We start from the raw sequence: 7895 nt of genomic DNA, 5'->3' as shown, positions 1-7895 counted from the left end.
CAGATTTTTTTGATTAAAACATATTTAATCATATTAAGTCCTTTTGATTAAAACTTATTTCAGTTTTTATTTTAATGTTTCTTTATTAAGAAATAGTTAAATTTTAATTGTGTACATGGTTGTCGTAAATCGTGTGAAAGAATACATGTCATGTGCTGTCGTAAATCGTGTGTAGTACCTACACTCACGCACACAAACTCAAATATCATTATATAATACAACTTCCATTGTATATTTATACCTAATCAGTATGAATTTAATTATTGACATGATCTAATTAAAGGGAATGCACTGTATATATAATACAGCTCGGAACTGACAAGGGATTATCTTCTACTAGAATTAGTCGGCTATATGTTGAATAAAAAAATAAAATGGTTTATGTTTCAGAATAAATATTTTACTTTGTTTATTTAACTAATCCGGGTTTTATGTAGTAATTTTGCATAAAACGTACTGTAATGTATTATGTATAATTTAAATATAACTAAATTATTGAAATTAAGAATTAATTATTTATAGAAAATTAACCTTAATATGAAGTTAATTAATAACGAAAGTATTATACTAAGTACCGTAAAGTATAGTAGATATTAAGTATTATAAAGTATGGTAGAAATTTTAATTATTAAAAATTATTTTTTAAAAAGAATTCTTTGAGGTGAACGAGTAATAAAAGCACTTAAATGAGGTAAAAGAATCTTAACAATAGTTAGATTGTACATTTGTTACTAATAATTTTAAATGATATAAAATTAGGTCAGTCTGTAGAAATATTTTATATATATATATATATATATAAATACGTAGAAAAATGGTAAAGGAAAAATCCTTTTGTGTCATTTCTTGTTGCATTCTTTTTCTCAAATAAAAGTGTAAAAAAGTATATAACATTTTTTTACAGCCTTATGAAAATAATTTTCTTTTTAGTATGCAAATTGAATTCAAACAATTAATGATTTAAATTTTATTGTCAAAGAAGCACACCAAAGTACAATTTTTTTTTCAATAATAATGGCTGTATTTTACAAATTTATATTTGTGTATCAAAAATGATTATTTATTTTACCAATAAATTGAGGTAAAAACCTTGCTTTTTATGTTTCACGTGCAATATTTTTGTTAAATGTGTAATAAACACATGAAACTTTTAAACAAAATTGTATGGATATAATTCTGTATAAATGGTGTTTTTATACGTGTTCTGTATGGAATATAATTCTGTAAAAATGGTGTAAGATAAGTTGAATAAAACAAAAACAAAGTTAGAAAAATTCGAATTTTATTTAGAAACAATATACTACACCAAAATGCATTATACGTACTAGTTTATAATAAATGTTCAAAACTGAGCCCGCCATTTCAACACATTTCTCGGCATGCTTCTGTCCTGTTTCTGTTGCTCATTTCAGTTTTTCAGGACTGTCCTTAAGTTGTTCAGCCGCATCCATATTGCGGACAATTAATTCATCACGAAAATGTATTTTTGTTTTGTTTACAATATTTTTCAACCATCCCCAAACGCAAAAACCTAAAGGTGTTAGATAAGATGTTCTTGGTGCAAAGAATGTGGACCTCCACGACAGATTCATTTCTCAGGGAAATGATTTTTAAGTGACGATTTAAAAAATTGCAAACGGCACAAGAGAAATAGGGAGGCGTACCATCATGCTGGAAAGTATAATTTGCGTCTCGGTGCTAAAAAAATATCTTCAAGCAGCTGCGACAATTATTCTTGAAGAAAGTGTAAGTAGATCTCAGCATTTAAGCGGCCAGGTAATAGGAACGGTCCAAACAGCTGATTGTGGCTGCACCATACAGTGACGCTAAATCGGTGTTGAAATTGCCTTCAACCGTTTCAAGAGGATTTACTTTTGCCCATGTATGCTCATAATGTAAGTTGTTGACGCTATCTCGTGTGAAATTTACCATCGTTAAAAAAACATACATGTAAAGTTATCGATTTGTACTCCATCAGTTGCAGAACTCCCAGAAAAGTGGAACGTCTTCTTGGTGTAGATGTTGAACTGGCGGACCGTGAATAGTTCGCCGCATCCGTGCTAACAGCGATATCAGTAACTACGCGTAAAGAGTACGTCACTATTATACTAGTATGGACAGTGGGTGAATACAAGACGTTGTTCGGTGAGTTATGGTTAGTTAAACTGTAGTGAATGTGATATATTATATACATTAATTAAGTGTTGGCTAGTTCTTTTTCAAACAGTAAAATTAATAATACTTGCAAAAATTGGATTGCATGAACTTTAAACGTTTCCTAGTGTTACTTTTTGTTAACACAATGTTAGGTTCTAGCGGTCAGTATAACGTTGTTAGTAAATAAAAGTGTATTCTGGGTTTTATAATTTAACTAAAAAAATATCATGTCCTTTTGATTTGAATTTCTAACAGACCCGGCAATGCTTCGCTACTGCTATATTGTATTGGGTATATATATATATATATACCCAAATGAACACAAACCCAATTCAAAGTTTGATCAAATATTAACAAAATGGCATTACGGAACTTCACAAAATTTAACCTTTCTCGTTTTCCCTTGTATTCTTTCTAGTTTTTCCCCTTTCCCTTTCCATTTCTCCATCACTCAATTTTCCTCTTCCCATTTTCATATTACAATATTCTCTATTTCTCTTTATTTTCCCCCATTCCCCATTTTCCTCCGATTTCGTTCTTCTTCCCCCATTTCTCTTTCCCCTTCGTCTTTGACTCCTTCTCCTTTCCATTTCCTTTTTTATATTTTCCCCTTCTTCCTTTCTTACCTTCTTCCGTTTTACCTTTTCCGATTTTTCCCTTTCTCCCTTTATCCCCGCACGTTAATCGGTGCAGTAGTTTTTTGGTCTATAGGAGACACACATATCGGAACATTGAAATGGAATCGTAAAATATTTAGTATAGCGTGTGTTGCTTTTTCGTCCAACAGATAGCGCTATTTTTCAAAAAAAGCAAGTTTTTACCTGTCATAGGTGTGATATCTTAGGTACATAAATAGTAGGTGTATAAAAACACGCACGTATTCGAATGTGACGTTGTATAAAAATTTCAAAGTAATTTGGTGAAGAACTTTTGGAGATTTAAGATTTTGAACAAATGATCATTTACATTTTTATTTACGTAGATTATTTTGCGTTATGTCTATTTATTATTTTCATTATTATTATTATTATTATTATTATTATTATTATTTTTTTTTTTTTTACTATTATTTATTTTATTTTCTTTCCTTTTGCAGTAATAAATTGTATTTATAAGGAATTTTATGTTTGTTAGTTTCTCAATATCCTGGTCGAACCGCGAACACTGCGAAAATATATTTTTTCTTTCATATATGTTTAATAATAAATATTACACGAATAAGTTTATACAATATTTTATTCGTTTTATAAATGCATTTTTATCTAAGTAATAATAATTTTAATTATTTCCATAAACAAACGATATTTTAAAATTAAACTGATATTAGACATTTTCTTAATGTAATGTGTTATCAAGATCACGATAATTTATGTTAGCATGATTTAATAATTACTGATGTTCATACCTTTTGTGTGAATAATTATATTAGTAGATTCCATAGTGGAATTTGTTGAAGGGCAAACAATACGCTATGACTTGCTCTGACTTACGTAGAAATATGCCTATTTGCCTTTATGGACTATTCAATCAGAAATCAATTAATCATTATAATTGCTAATTGCTATAATTAATTTAATTTTATTATATTATATTATTTATTTATATTTATTTTATATTTATTTATTTATTTATATTATATTCAGCTGGGTTAAACATTGCATTATTACTGTAGTTTGATTAAAAATTATGTTCAAGTTTTTTAATATTAATTTATAACAACAATATACGAGTATTTTATAATATAATAATTATTATTTTGTTTTACTTAAACTGTAACACAAATTTAATTAATAAAATAATAAAGTAGTAAGGTATTTACGTACTTGAATCTTTTCATCTGTTTAGCGTTCTTCTCGGTCAAACCTCTTAAATATCGTATATACATAGTCCTGACTTCTTTCTTTTTCAAAATTTGAAAATTTTTTCATCTAACCGTTTCCTATTTCGTTTTTCTGGAAATTTAATTCATCCATTATTTTTCTTTAAGAATATGTCTCAAACATTATTTCTTTGGAATTATTTTAATATTCTATCTTTTCCAATTTCTTTAAACCAGCTTATTTGTTTTACTGATCTTCTAAAAAGGGTTAAATATATGTTTTTTTAAACTAGTTTCCTCAGTTGTTCATAAATGATAATAATATTTGAATCTATTTTTTTCTTTGTATGGTCTACATCTTCAGAATTTTGGTAAATATTTTTTGATTTTCTTGCTTTATGAATATTATTTTCCAATTTTGGATTGTGAATCATTCTTAAAATATTTTTTAACAGACTTCAAAAAGGAGGAGATTATCAATTCGACTGTATTTTTTATGTAAACTACGCAATATCTCCAAAGTTAGTAAACCGATTTTGATAACTTTTTTTTTTTAATTGAAAGTGTATACTTTCGGAACGGTCTCATATAAATTTCAACCAAATCCGATGATAATCTTAGGAAAAATATAAAAAAAACCGAAAGGCTTAACTCCCTTAGCCGCTGACCGCTCGCACCAGTACCGTTGCTTTGTTCTTTGTACGACTAGGATGTTATTAAGTCTATATTATCGTTGTTTGTCTCCGTGAAAATATTCACGGCAATTCTTTCTCTATTTTTTTAAAATAAATTTATTTCTTTAGAAGAATATATTTATTCTTTTCTGAATAGATTTGTTTATCTATTTTTCTAAATAATTTTAAAATTTACTATAATTGTTGAAGAGAAATTCTTTAGGTCTTCCACACTATATAATACTTCCGGTAAAACTACGGTTTTATATTGCATTAATTAATAAGAATTATTTTTTATTGTAAATAATTTTTTTCTAAGTTAACAGACCATTTTCATTTTTTATGTCTTACTATTACTTTTTCTTAAAAATTTGAGGTAATTATTTCTCCAAAACTATTAGCATTTTTGGATATTTTGATGATTCTTCTTCTGAAATTTCCATTTTTGGATTTTTCATTTATTATTGAAAAACCATTTTATTTATTTCTTAATTTGTAAATCGATTTTGTTTTTTCTAATTCTTGAATTTTGATTTTCTGTAGTCTTTTACCAAAATTACCAGACTGTCAGCAGATGCTAAAACATTTACTTACTTTTTAAAGTTTTAAATTAAAATTTTTTAGTTTTATTTTTTTGGGAAATAATATTTTTTTTGCTTTACGTTAAATTGAATCATGTCCTTTTTTAAATTTTATCTTGATGTACGCGCGTTCATCGTATTTTGTTATATGATCCAAGTTCTCGATAAAAAAAAATCAGTAGTTTGGCCGATTTACAGGGAATAAAGTGACAAAAAAATTGAATGCCAAGTTTCAGTTTCGTTTTATAAAAAAAGTGGATCTAGCAGTCCTTTTAACTTAATTTCTTTTGATCGGTTCTAGCTCACTATTAATTCCTAATAGAACGATTAATGAATTGGAATTTAAACCTTTGACATCTAAATTGTTTGCAGATGGTGGGTTTTACATTGGCTGTTGTCCTAACTTTCCTTATGCACCATATTTTCTTGTCTTTATCTGCTGGTTATCTGTTATGGCCAGTATAACTCTATTTTTTAAACAAAATTATAGTAGGATATCATCCAGTATTTTCCGTATAATTAAATTCTGGGAAGATGCTAAGAGTTCTCGTTAGATGCTTCGAAAGTATGGCTTCTTATGGTACGTCCGTTTGGGCGCATAGGTTGGACAGAAAAAACAAAACTTATTCAGAATTTAAGGAGTGCCCAGCGCAGAGCCTTAATAGTATGCATTGTTATTTTTAAAACAACCTCCTGGCAACCACTGTATTGGGAAAGACTCTCCCAATCGATTTAGTGGTGAAAGTTCGGGCGACCATGTAGAAGTTGCGAAGAGGTAGGGAGGCCGAGATATTGGTGATGCGATTTCGAGCCGAGCCTGTACCGGAGCGGAACGGTGATCACAATTCACCGGTTTTAAATTTCGTTCAGTTGCCCATCTCCCGCCTGTGGAGGAGGCTTTACAGCCTCGGGATGGATGCAAGAATGGCTCACAACGACTAAGGGAAAGTCCTTGTATAGATTTATACAGGACTTGGGGGGGATGATATGCTTCTCCTTCGTTTCTAAGGGCAACAGGTGCCCAGGCGATCTCCAACCACGCGAACTTGAACAAATATTTGTTTTGGTTCCGCCTGGCAGCTGATGAGCTGTGCGTCTGCAGGTAGGTCCAGTCAAACGAACATATGATGTTCGATTGCCGAAATCTTGTTGTGGTGGGGAGGGGGGCAGAACTCAGGACGCCCTGCAAATTAGAGTTCAAGGAAAAAATTGGCCACTCATAAGTCAATATGGCGTGAGCCGCATTGTCGGACCGTGTGGGTGCTCCTTGATGCCGTTGCTTTGTTCAACTGGCATCAGTAGTTTATTTAAGGAAAATAGTCCTACCTTACTGCTGTGGGAAGGTACCCGAGAGTTATGGCTGGCCATCAGCCAATTAAAGCTTTAAGCCAATTTAAAGCTTTAATATTGGTGGACAGGCACTTACTGCCTTGACGACGATATAAATTTAATTTATTGAATGTCATATATATTTTATTTAATAGTCGACGGGGTGCGCCTACCCTTTTTAGAATATATTACAAGTGATTGGTGGGACAGGAAGCAAGTATGTGTGGCACCATCCTTAGTTCGCTCACGCAATTAGGTTAGTTCTAGGAACTAGTTAGGACCCTGGCGCTAAACTGATTCGAGGATCAGTAGCTGTTTGTGGCACAGACATTCGGTCTTATGCTTTAGGCCGACCGAATGGGGTGTGGGGTGATGGCGTGAGAAATGCCATGCAAATCAAATCAAATCTCGTAAGAAGCTGAAGTTGAATCTGAAACTTAGTATGTAATTTTTCCCCATAGTATTTTTATACTTTAGATAGTGACAACTATTGCTTTATTTATTATGAGATATTAAACCATTCTTAAAAGGACCTGAAAAATCAATTTTTTTTGAAGTGTCATATTTACAATGCTGATGATACTAAACCATCTTTAAAAATCTCTCAGCTGTTTTGCTTTAAAAACTTCTCTCTCTTTCATATTTTATTTCATGACCAGCTGATTACCCGACGTTGTCCGGATATTTATTTTATCCCAGTCGTCTATTAAACAGGAATAGGAATCAAATCTCTCATTAGTGTAAAATCAGTCATTTTATTTACAGGTATTTATAATTACATTATACAAATTATAAAGTCAGTCCTTTACAAATTCACTGTAATATTAATTTGACACAAAACTTGATTAAAAACACCACTTTTAGTTTCCTCCCTAGAAGTATACATTACTCTTGACGAAGCTATATAAAACTTTCCATGGAAGAAATATGGTGATCTGAAATCCACTCCGCAGTACTAATACTTGTTGTGACTTGTTGATCGTGGTCGAGAGTGCAAGTCTCACTGGTAATTGCAATCTCTTAAAGTTAAAATGGAGATCTATTCAAAGTTTTTTGTGTACTCGTGTGTCATTTTTTTTACACTTTGATTTTTTTAGCCTTTGACTTAGTCAATCGCTTTACGTTTCCTTGGAGGCATTGTTGCTCTATTATAGAATACAATAAAAAAAACTAATATAAACATAAGGAAAAAATAAATTTAAAATTATGAATGAACTTAAATATCGTGAATTCAAGATCGGGGCATAATAATTTATAAAGATTTTCATAAGGTTCTTCCGACACCGTGTTTTATTCGTTTCTGCAATCTTCTAGAAGGTTATACAGAGTTCTGTT

Source organism: Lycorma delicatula, chromosome 3 (genome assembly GCF_047948215.1).
Source record: "Lycorma delicatula isolate Av1 chromosome 3, ASM4794821v1, whole genome shotgun sequence".
Taxonomy (NCBI): domain Eukaryota; kingdom Metazoa; phylum Arthropoda; class Insecta; order Hemiptera; family Fulgoridae; genus Lycorma; species Lycorma delicatula.
This window is presented reverse-complemented; position numbering follows the sequence as displayed.